The 13,071-nt window shown below is 38.5% G+C and overlaps 1 protein-coding gene across 2 annotated transcripts in view; it reads left to right on the forward strand.

Annotated features, from left to right (window-relative positions):
• Positions 1-13,071, forward strand: part of PLXDC2 (plexin domain containing 2) — a 463,255-nt gene that overhangs the window by 390,836 nt on the left and 59,348 nt on the right. The gene's annotated exons all lie outside the window — the stretch shown is intronic.

Here is a 13,071-nt window from a genome sequence, read left to right on the forward strand (position 1 = left end):
ATAATATCCAGCTCTGAGTTGATTTGTCAATTTATTTTTTGGTCATGTAAGTAAAACACTAGACAGGAAACATTTAGTGATCTGACTGTTTTCCCAAAGCCTCACTGTCTTGGGTTCTAACTTCTGGTCTCTTCAATCTGATACAATACAATGTTGACTAGAAGCAGTGAGTGGCCATTGTGTTGTGCTTTTGATCTTAGGAGAAAAACATTCAGTCTTGCACCATTACATAAGAGATTAGCTATAGATTATTCATGAGTATCCTTTATTATTTATGAGTATAGAATTTTAAGACCTCAGTAGTGAAGGGATCAAATTCAATAGAGTCCAAATAATTAAAACATGGTTAAATAGTAAATTTATTCCATGAATACAAATACAATTTGACTATAAAAATATATCAATCCAATTAGTAACACTAGTACTGAAGAACATTTGGTGATATTGATAGAAAAAATATTTGGTAAAATCTAGCATTCTTTCCTAAGTAAAAATATTAGGAGACTAAGATAGAATGGTAGTTAATAAATGCAATAATGCAATAAGTATTATTTCACAGTAACCTAAAAAAAAAGACTAAACACACAAAGACATTCCTATTAAGACTAGGAGGAAGGCAAGGATGTGCTCAAAACTACGATGTAACATGAGTCTTCAATTCTTCTTAGTAGACAAAGAAACACAAATGAGAGGTAGAACTGTTAGGAAGCAGAAACAAAAGTTAGCATTTATAAATAAAGAGATCTATTACAAAATAACCAATAATTTTCTGTGTTAGAATTAACCATTCAGAAAATGCAGCATTAAAAGTTTCTTAACAGTGGCAAAAATTGATAAATAGCGGTGTAGGCACGTAGACTAACAGCTGAATAAATGTTTTAAAGCGGACCGGCGCCATGGCTCACTAGGCTAATCCTCCGCCTTGCAGCACCGGCACACCGGGTTGTAGTCCCGGTCGGGGCGCTGGATTCTGTCCCGGTTGCCCCTCTTCCAGGCCAGCTCTCTGCTGTGGCCAGGGAGTGCAGTGGAGGATGGCCCAAGTGCTTGGGTCCTCCACCCCATGGGAGACCAGGAGAAGTACCTGGCTCCTGCCATCGGATCAGCGTGGTGCTCAGGCTGCAGCATGCTGGCCGCGGCGGCCATTGGAGGGTGAACCAACGGCAAAGGAAGACCTTTCTCTCTGTCTCTCTCTCTCTCACTGTCCACTCTGCCTGTCCAAAAATAAAAAAAATTAAAAAATAAAAAAAATGTTTTAAAGGATAGAAAACTAGAATACATTAAGATCTCAATTATTTCCACATCGATTCTATCAAATTCACAAAAGGATTATTATCTGGAACATGAGAATGTGATTATTAAAGTTACAGAGAATAAATAACTGTGACTATTCAAAAAAATGAAAAGATCAGTGATGAAGTGTTAGAACTTAAAGGTGTCACTCAGTTAGACATGATCCTGTGGCCCTTGGTTCTCTATCTGAAAAATACACACATTTTAAAATTTGGTTCTTCCTTCTTACCATATGCCAAAATAGATTTACAAGAGTTTAGAAAGTTACAGTGTAAAATAATAGGCTAACTAGGAGCGAATCTAGCAAATACCAAGTATTAAAATAGGATAGACCTTTCTCAGCAAAACAGCAAAGAAACACATCTTAAAGGTTGAAAAACTTCACTACATAAAAATACCAACTACTGTATAGCAAAATAAAAGTTATATTCAGAATTAAAATTACATACTTACGATATATTTAGCAGAAGCTTAATAATGTAGAAATCTTTTTTTTTTTTAGAAAAAGAGGATTAAGGTACATGTGTGGTACAATGGGGAAATGTACCATTTGAGATGCCCATGTCCCATATGAGAATGGCAGCTCAAGTCCCAACTCTGCCCTAATACAGCCTCCTCCTAGTGCATACTGGAAGGCAGCAGATAATGTCCCGAGTCCTTAAGTTCCTGCCACTCTTGTGAGAGGCCCTAAGGGAGTTTCTGGCTCGTGGCTTCAGCATCAACCAGACATGGCTATTGTAGACATTTGGAGAGAGTACTAGCAGATGGAAGATTTCTCTCTTCTCTGTCTCTCCCTCTCTCTATGTCACTCTGCCTTTCAAATAAATAAAACTTTTGAAAAGGAATAGCCCAAATGAATGAAGTCAAGAATATAGATGAGTATATAATTCAAAAATATAGAAATACACTTGGTCAATAAACATTTTTTAAAAGTCTAACCTCACCAGCAGTAGAAAGAATTCTAATTAAAACATGGTTTATCATCTTTAATCTAAATGCAAAGATGATGGTGTATATTTTTATAAAGTTTAAAATGTTGGTATTCTCATGTAGGTTAAATAAAATTGTGTAAGTCCATATAATAGAGTATATGCTATCCTTAAAAATGGTGTATCAAGAAATATTGAAAAAGACATGGGGAAATGCCAGCTATTAACTATGAGAAAGCAAGTATTACATGTTATAATTCCCATTGGATTAATATATGGATATAAGAAAATATACATTACATTAAAGACTAGGGAGAAAATAAAAGTAGCCATATCTTAGAATTGTAGTATACCTACTCTTTTTTTAAGATTTATTTATTATGTTTGAAAGAGCTACATAGAGAGAAGGAGAGGCAGAAAGAGATCTTTCATCTGCTGGTTCACACCCAAGATGTCCAGAACAGATGACAACTGTGCCTGGACCAGGCTGAAGCCAGTAGCTACATCCACATCTCCCACATGGGTGCAAGGGCCCAAGCACTTGGGCTGTCTTCCACTTCTCTTCCCAGGCCATTAGCAGGGAGCTGGATTGGAAGTGGAGCAGCCGGCACCAGAACCAGCACCCATGTAGGATGGTGGCATCACAGAAGAAGTTTACCCACTATACCACAACACCAGACCTGATACACCTTCTCTTAAGCAATATAAAGCACAGATATGATTGAAATTTTAAGCATTCTTTGAACAGTGGTTTTCAATCTGAGGATTAGAATTGAGGAAGGTCATAATACCACTTACTTAGTGGATACAGCCAGTGTTGAAATGAGTGGAACTGAATAGAAAATACATGCCTTATATAGATCTTTTCAAAAAAAAAAGAGAAAGGAGACATTGCAGCAACACTTTAGCTTTTTTTAAAGATTTTAGTTATTTATTTGAGAAGTAGAATTACAGACAATGAGAGGGAGAGAGGGGAAGAGACACCGAGAAAGATCTTCCATCCACTTGTTCACTCCCCAGATGGCTACAACAACCGGAGCTGAGCTGGGCCGAAGCCAGGAGCCAGGAGCTTCATCTGGGTATCCCACATGGATGCAGGGGCCCAAGCGCTTGGGACATCTTCCACTGCTTTCCCAGGCCAAAGCAGAGAGTTGGATCAATAGAGAATCAGCCAGAACTAGAACCAGTGCCCCCCTATAGGATGCCAGCACTGCAGGCAGAGGCTTGACCTACTGCACCACAGAGCTGGCCTCTCACTGTAGCCTTACATACATACACATGCACACACACACAACACACATACATATATATGCATATATATACGTATATGTAAAAGTCAAAACATTTGATATTAAATACATTTTACTGTAGTTTTTTTCTAAAAATGAAATTTTCTATTTTGCAATAAACAATTTTTGATAGAACTAGAGATTTCTGAAATCACATACTTTCTGTTGCTAATGCATTCACATCCACTTGATGTAGATGAAATAACACAGAACTAACAGTTGTTGAATTCAGATTTAATTATTTCTGCCTCTGCTGTTTTTTTAACAAATCAAAAAACGCAATATATAAGCAAAGAACTTAAACTTATGAAATTATAGCTGGTAGAATTCTCTGTAATGAAGGATTGTGTAAGTCAATGCAAAACCAAACTTGCTTCCTGACATTTGAAACAAAATGAACGCAACTGGAATAAGCCAGTCCCAAAAAGTCAAATATTATGTTTTGTCTTATTTGTAGTATTAGTATATAGAGAACATAGAAATTGTGTGGATATCATATCATTGTGTATATAGTATAACTGTTGCTTCATAGAATCATACTACGTAAGTGACAATATACTCTTATTTCCAACGTTAAACAAAAAATAGAGGAAATTGTGTGGATTCTTGGGACACTAGTAATGATTTGTTTTTAATTTGGGTGTTGGTTATGAGTATAACCGGAGAACCAAAATCCCATTTATCTGTACATTTATGTACTATTCTTGGTATGTATACTCTATTTCAATAAAGCATTTAAAAAGGAAAAAAGAAGATATTTGTGGGTGAGGAAAGATCATCAGTCTGATACGTCTTAGATCCTCTGTGAAGGAAATCATGCTATTGGAAAAATATGTAGATTTTTGAAAAGTTAAAATAAATAAATAAAGAACTTCATAGACTCCCTGAACCTGTTGCAGTCACCATCAGCATTTCTGCAACCATACTGGAGGCAAAGAGAAAAGTCAATGTGAATGCAAAAAAAGAACAATGAGCATTACTACGTCTTAAGTACTTGCTTAGTGCTTTGAATTGTCTTACCTCAATTCATCATCATACTTCCATGATGAAGACATTACTGTCATTGCTTCTTAAATTTGACATTTGGGTTAATCAACTTAATACAGGTTCTATATTAATATATAATCAATTTAATAAAGGTTATTTCATCAATAAAAACGTCATTTAAAATTCCCTAAGCCATCAATGCTTAAAAGTTAAATGGGGAGTAAAGATAAAAATTGGAGTAACTGTGGGAGTGGTATTGCAAGCAAGTCTCTTGAGTCAGATGGCCTTTAATTATTTCCAAAAGAGGGAATACTTCATTCTCTTGCCTCTTCTGGGGATTTTTAATGTAGATATAAAATAAATAGCAAAGCATCTAACAATCAAGGTAGACTTGCTGTTTCCTTGATTAAAATATGCTGCAAGTTAGCAGCTGCAGGCTATTACTAATTGCTTTGGCCCAGTATGTGTTAGCAGAGTGTCCAGTGTATCATTGACCATGTGCATCACAAGTCCGGCATGTGTTTCAGTTTATTCCTTTAATGCACTGAAAATTCCCAAAGAGGACATTTTTGTCAGCATCAGCAGTGATTTTTAATCAGAATGTTTTCGGAAAGGATTAGCCCTGAAAACGGGCTTACTGGTCCTTCACTGTCAACATCAACTCTTTCCTATCCTACATTCTCCAAAACTAAAAACTGTCACCTACTCTACATCAGTAGGAGACAGTCATAGGAAGAAAGACTCCAACATGAAAAGTTAATTACAAAAGTCATTTTCCTTGTTAAATTTTTAAAATTTTATCAGTAAAAGGATACAGACAGACAAAAGTAATGTAGATAGGGGCTGGCATTTAACCTAGTTATAATGACACCCAGGTCCTACATGGGGTGTGTACATTCAGGTCCTGACTCCAGCTCTGGATTCAGCTTCCTGCCAATACAGTCCCTGGGAGGCAGCAGTGATGACTCAAGTAATTGGGTTCCTGCCACCCCAGCTTCCAGCTTTGGCCTGGACCAGTCTCAGCTATTGCAGGCATTTGGGGAGAGAACTAGCAGATGTTCATTTTCTCTCTCTTTCTGTATCTCTGCCTCATAAATAAATTAATGCCTTTTTAAAGTAACAGAGTTTTTGTTTTTTGGGGGTATCTTTTGTTTTTGCCAGTCATTTGAAAGACAGGAGTAAGAAGTGAATTTTGTAAGTGAGATAGCAGAATTAGAAGAATAAAATTTTCCCAAGTTTTTATTTTATAAACACATGCTACAGCTACAGTAGATTCTATAAATCTCACAGAAAAATTAATATTTGACTTTATGATACTTTATGAGATGACATATGTATGAGTGACAAGGTTGTGGATATGAGATCATTTGATCCCAATTTTCCAACTGAAGTTTATTTCCAGAGACAAGGTCCTGCATTTTGCACATTGCTGTTTGTGTTGACATTGGATTATAATTCTGAGCTACAGTAGCCTCAAGAGCTTTTATTAAAATAAGTATATTCCATACTCTTGCATTTTATAATGATGTACATTTTTGTAATTTATCAACAGTATTATCTTTTTAATGGAGTACTAATAGATTCATATGACATTCTAAGAGCTGTATACAATGAATGGTTCAGGCATAAGAATTCTGAAAAACTTTAAGCTCAAATTTGTTGATTCTAGAAGAAATATTTTTGGAGGTGAAATTTTTTATACCATGTATGAGGCCAATTGGGAATAAGTATATCCCATAAGAAAAACATTACTTGAATTAATACTAAATTATATTGAAAATGTTGACATTTATAATCAGCAATTTAAATTTTATGAACTACCTTTCAAATTACATTTCTTTAAGGATTTCAAAAGAAAATTATTCTCTGTATCTTATGGCACCATACTACCTGTTACCTCTTTTATCTTATGGTAAATTATGTTATTAGTTATAATCACTGCTTTTTATTTCATATAAAATATTCAGACATCTTTTTAAAGTATGTTTCTATTCCTTAGATGTTGGAGGATCATTTTTCACATTTTGGCAGACCATGGCAAGAAAATGTATTAAGTGTACAATCGACTTCTCCATTAAAAAGCACACCCTAGAGTGGGAATTAGGCCTACCTGGGTTCAGTACTTGGCTCTGCTTCCAATCCAGCTTCCTACTAATGCAGACCTAAGAGGCAGTTGTTAATGGCAGAAGTACTTGGATTTCTGTCACCCACTTGGGAGACCTGAATTGAATTCCTGGCTCCCAGCTTCAGCCTAGTCCAGTCCTGGCCATTGGAGGATGAACCAGCAGATGAGATTTCTCTCTCTCTCTCTCTCTCTCTCTCTCTCTCTCTCTGCCTCCTCTCCCTCAAATAAATACATTCAAGTATTTTTTTAAAAATAGCACACCATGATAAGTACACCTAAGATTGCAATGACCATATACATCATCAGATACTAGCCACATCCATGTGTTTATGCATCTGTCTGTCTACTTCCAAGCTACAGTGGTAAAGGTTAGTTGCAACAGAACATCTGCAGCCTGCCAAGTGCAAAGTATTTACTGTCCGGTCCTTTACAGAAAATGTTTGCTGACTCTTGATCTAGAAACTGATTTTAATGGGGGTCTTAGAATTTGTTGAAATTTCTTTCCTAAATTCTCTTTTGTAGATATTTTATCTCCCTGATGTGCACCTCTTTTTTATTCTTAAGAATATATTTTAATGTTGACTCTATTTCCTGCATCAAAATATATTACCCTTGCAAAAGAAGTCCTGTTTCTGAAACCTTTCAATGAAACAAAGATAAGTTAGAAGTACAGTGAGATTTATATTTGCATCTCTTGATTTGATAGGAGTGCTGCAAGCTAGGAGAATATTGTTTGCTTCTTAGGCTGCTTTATTTAAGGGGATTCACTTAACATGGTCCCTGTGGGCTTTGCAATCAACATTCCATTGAAATTGAGCAGAGAATAGAATTAAATTAAAGTTAGCTCTCTATCAGTATGTTTTAGAATTAGGTAATGGCAAGAAGAGAATAACTTGAAAATAAAAACATTGGGAAATAAAATAAAATAAAATAAAAACATTGTAGCTCAGAACCTAGACTTTGTGAAAAACCAGTTTTCAGGGAATATTCACAAAATCACATATACTCTCCATCCATTTATATGTATTGAATTAAAAATTTGGCCCATGTATGACAAAAACTCAGATTTTCTCCTGTAAGTTCCAATAATACTAATACCCAAATATGATGATAAAGGAATTTATATTATCAAATATATTTTGCATTAATATTATAAAGAGGATAAATTCCTAACTCCTGTATATAGAATGAAAAATCTCACTTATTTTTCTACAGTTGTCAATTTTTCTGCATGTGTGCTACAAAGACATTACATCTCTATGTTTGCTTGATCCTTATATAATGTCCCCCACCTTATGTTAGAGATGAGGAAACAGGCTCAGAAAAGATTTAAGGGCACACAGTTCCAGTCAAATGGCAGGAATACATGTTTCTGAGGGCTACTGAACATCTAAGTGATGGTAGTTAATAGTATTTTGTATGTTTCAAAGGTGCCAAAAGAGTAAGTTTCAAATCTGTCACCAAAAACAATGGTAAGTTTTTGAGATGCTGGCTATGCTAATTTACTTAATTTAATCATGCTGCCTTACATACACTATAAACCCTGTAAATATATAGAAATATAATTTGGCAATATACAATCAAAAAGCTTTTAAAAAAAGAAAAGAAAAAGAATTTGCCAGAGGTCATACACCTATTTGATGCCCAAACCAGAATTTGTACTCAGTGTTGAGTTCAGAACCTCACTTTTAATCGTGGAGTCCCTGCAGTCTTGTAAGATAAACTGGGGCATAGGTCACTAACCCTGCTGGGTGAGAGGAGACAGTGAGATTTCCCAGACTTCAGGCTTGAGTTGCATTGGGTTTACTCATGGGTATCCCAGGCATGTGTTCAAAGGCAGAGTCATGAAGGTGCACGGCAGATTCAGGGAAGGGCAAGCCATTGGCTGTTGATGAGAGCAGGCTGTAGAAGATGGGCTGTGGGGGTGGCAAGGAGCCTCATCCTATCCTTCAGGAAGGCAGTAGTTTCCAAATGGTAAGAATCACCTGGGCTCACCTCTTTACAGTGAGAATTGCTGTGCCCGATTGCAAGAGCCTCTTCAGTTACATGCAATATGTGCATTTTAACTGTCATCCTGTGTGACTCCAATGTAGGAGAGCGTTTGGCTTACCAGTTAGAACACCACTTGCATCCCATATTGGAGTGCCTGGGTTTGAATTCCAGCTCCCGCTCCTGATTCCAGCTTCCTGCTAACACAGACTCTGGGTGGTAGCAGGTGATGGCTCAAGTGCTTGGAACCCTGCCACCCACATGTGAGACCTGGATTGAGTTTCTGGCTTCTGACATCAGCTGGGCCTAGTCCTGTCTGTTGTGGTTATCTGGGGAGTGAACTAGCAGTTGCTGGCTCTCTCAGTTTCTGTCTGTCTGTCTCTCTCGCTCTCTCTTCCCCTCATCTCCCTTTTAAAAGAAAAAACAAAGTGTTAAGAAATCAATATGCTGGAGCGTGACATGGTGAATCTTACTATGTTTTTTTACAAAAACAAAGCTGCAGCTCAGGGAACAGGAAGGTGTTTCCAAAAGTGATTCAGGGTTTATTTAGAATCCAGAAGAAATATCAAGATGGTTTTTTTTAATGATATAAGACGCATGCCTTTGCTCTTGCTTATAAGTGCTTTAAAAAAATTACTTATTTTCATCTACTTGAAAAGCAGAGAGAGAACGAGAGAATCCTCCATCCAAATACCTACAACAGTTTCCAAATACCCACAACAACCAGGGTTGGGCCGGGTCAAAGAAAGCAGGGGCCCAGGCGCTTCAGCCATTGGCCTCTGAGGATGCATTAACAGGAAACTGGATTGGAACTGGAGTGCCAAGGACTCAAACCAGCACTCTGATTGTGGAATATTTGCACTTCAAGTGGTGGTTTAACCCCATTGTACCGTAACTCCTACCCTAGCTTGTGAATATTTTTGGTTGCTATTTAGAATACTGCTTTATAAAAATCGCTGAAAAGTCAGGGTCCAGTTTTACTTATTTTTTAAGGCGCCGTAAGCTATAAAATGTGTGAGCTTTTTAAGCCAAATTTTATTTGCTTTGCCATCCTCAGTCTTTACTGCCCAAACCTTTAATAAATGGCAGATAAATTAATAGAGAATCAGTTTTGAATAAATACATGAACGAACTGCTTATTTGGCTTGCATATTATTAGCAGATGCTGATTTTACACATTGTAACTGAGGACTTATTTAATAAATCAAGCAAACTGCAGTGTTTCAGTACTCTTCCTTAGAATTAATTCAGCAATTAAAAGGACTAATTTTTGTAAGATGAAATCTAAGTCAACATGTAAGTTTAAGATTTAGTATTGTCATAATATAATGTAAAAGAAATTCCCCTGGCTTTGGATGTGTCAGGCATGGAGTTAATGTAAATGAACCACATTTTTTAAATTTTCTGTTCCATTTTATTGTGGTCAGATTTCTCCTCCAAAAATAATTTTTTTTAGAAAATCTGTAATTTTCCATATTCCAAAAGAGAATGTCAGTACACTCTTCAGTATTGGAAGAGACTTGAAAGCAAGAAGGAAGAGGAGGAGACTGTTGTCTAACAGATCTGCAAGTAAATAGATGTCACACGTCAGCGTGTCTTCGGGTAACCAGGGATGGCTTGAACCAATTGGGGATTTCAGACTTAGGATGCCAAATCACACACTGATGTTTATTCCACACTTAAGCTTGTTGAACACAGATGGTAGGCATAAAATAGCTGAGCATCAGTGGATCGTGTCCGGAGAGAATGATGGATGTGGTCTTTTGTGTTGACAGTGGAGTTGTTTTCACATTCCACTTGAATTGGATTATGCTCATTCATGCCATGGTACATAATCTCTGGCTAGGAGTTTTAGCAAAAGCCGTCCTGTGGACACATTGCAAAGCAAGTCGGGGGGAAACGTTTACAAAGCAAAACTGTAAGCACTGTAAGAACTCAAAGACAAAAGTTGGACAGCTTTCATTTATTTTTTTATTTTTTTTTTATTTTTATTTTATTTATTTTTTTTTTTTGACAGGCAGAGTGGACAGTGAGAGAGAGAGACAGAGAGAAAGGTCTTCCTTTGCCGTTGGTTCACCCTCCAATGGCCGCCGCGGCCAGCGCGCTGCGGCCGGCGCACCGCGCTGATCCGATGGCAGGAGCCAGGAGCCAGGTGCTTTTCCTGGTCTCCCATGGGGTGCAGGGCCCAAGCACCTGGGCCATCCTCCACTGCACTCCCTGGCCACAGCAGAGGGCTGGCCTGGAAGAGGGGCAACCGGGGCTTTCATTTATTTTTAAAAATATATATTTAGATTGCTATATATTAATATGGGTTATTAGATATAAATATATATTTAGATATTAAAGGGTCAATATGAATTGATAATTTTAATAAACTGGCTAAAATATTTTGGATTTCTTTTTTAAAATGTTTATGTATTTTTATGTATTTGAAAGGTGTGTGTGTGTGAGAGAGAGAGAGAGAGAGGGAAAGAGATCTCCCATCCACTGGTTCATTCTCCAAATGCCAGCTACAGCTAGACTGAATCAAGCTAAAGCCAGGAGCCTGAAACTCAATACACATCACCCACATATGTGACAAGTCCCAAGAACTATAGCCATTGTAGGGTATGCATTAACAGGAAGCTGGAATGGAGACTCAAACCTAAGTATTCCAATATGGGGTGGGAGCATCTTGAAACAGCCTCTTAATTGATGTGCCAAGTGCCATATTTTGAATTTCTAATACAGAAAATATATCCATATTTGTCAAATATACTAACTAGGATCAATATAAGACTCCAACCTAAACTTTAAAATGTTCCCAATCAAGTTTGGTGAATGAAACAGCACATAAGATTATTTTTAAGATTTTATTTATTTATTTGAGAGGTAGAGCTACAGACAGACAGAGGGAGAGGCAGAGAGAAAGGTCTTCCATCAACTGGTTCACTCCTCAAATGGCCACAGTGGCCGAGACTGGGCCAGCCGAAGCTAGGAGCCAGGAGCTTTTCCCAGGTCTCCCACAGGGGTGCAGGGGTCCAAGAAGTTGGGCCCTCCTCCACTGCTTTCCCAGACTATAAGCAGAGAGCTGCATAAAAGGAGCTGCCTGGAAACAAACCAGCACCCATGTGGGATGCTGGCACTGCAGGTGGAGGCTCAGCCTACTACGCTGCAGCACCGGCCCCACACATGAAATTTATTGGAAGAAGAAACATTAAATAGTGATGTAAGACAGCAGCTTTGAAACTTTATCAAAAGATGCTCTGCATAGTAGTTTCTGGGCCTTAAAAATGGAGGGGCTGTGTCAGGGTAGGAATGGAAAATTACTGCAGTCAAGGAAGAGTATGAATGGACAAAACCTTAGGAGCCTGGTGCTTGTTAAATCACCTTTCAGATGTGACCTAATCACCATGGCATTGGGCGTCCCCAAGGACACACTCAGGTTCCCTGGTTGGCTGGAAGGACTCACAGAACTCAGAAAAGCTGTTGTGCTCAAGGCTGCCGTTTATCACAGGAAAAGAAGATGCAGTCAAGTGAGCTACAGGAAAAGGCACGGAGGGCAGAAGCCAGGAGGGCCAGGCGCAAGCTTCCAGGTGCCGCCTCCCTGCAGAACCCTACATGTGGTGCCCCCTCCAGGCGACATCGCCAACCAGGCTGGCTCCCAGGCCTGCTGTCCAGGGTTGATCTGGAGGGGCAGTCACGAGGGGTTGGACCTTCCCGTGAGAGTGACCTTACCCCCAGACGTGACCTCCCAGAGGTCACGCCCGTACGGCGTGGCCCAGGGCCCCAGGTGAATAAAATCAGACATTCACCATCAATCACAATGTCAACACAAATTGCCTCGCATTGAGTAAGACGCAATATGCTCCTCCATCAGGCCGAGCGTTCCAAGGTTTCACCCAGGAGCTGGTCGAGAGCCGGAGTTTGAGCTCATTCCCCCCACCCCACCCCCAGAGGCAGGGAGGGAAAGGCTGTTTGTTTTTGAATGTGCAGGATTTGAAAACTTCAAAACTATTGAATTAATCATTTACATGGCCATAGAGAAAGAGTTTGAGTAGCTGTGGATCTTTAGATAAATAAATGTACTTATTTCTGAAATCTTGAAAAATGATACCTGCAAACAGTTTGTATCCGTTTATGTACTTTGGTGATGAGAAGCAGGAAAAAATGAGGCAGAAGAAAACCAGCTCCGTAGAATCTTGTTTGGCTTTTCCTTTGCACAGGGATCCGAGTGTTCTCTCCCAGGTAGTTGGCCTCAGCACAGTAATGTGTTGGCACATGTCGTGTTGAGTGACTGCCTAAGAAGTGACGACTCAGTAGCACTCCAAGTGTCTCACTGCTTCTCCCCAGACCTGTTCTGTGGAAGAAAACTGACGTTTGACTAAGCTGGAAATTTAAGAATCAGCACTAACCAATTTTTTCCTTTAATTTCTGTCCCCTCCCTGCATCCTGTGCTTTCTTTTTGCAACTGCAATGTGGT

The sequence above is a fragment of the Oryctolagus cuniculus genome, chromosome 13, assembly GCF_051225735.1.
Source record: "Oryctolagus cuniculus isolate XC-2025 breed Fujian yellow rabbit chromosome 13, ASM5122573v1, whole genome shotgun sequence".
Lineage (NCBI taxonomy): Eukaryota > Metazoa > Chordata > Mammalia > Lagomorpha > Leporidae > Oryctolagus > Oryctolagus cuniculus.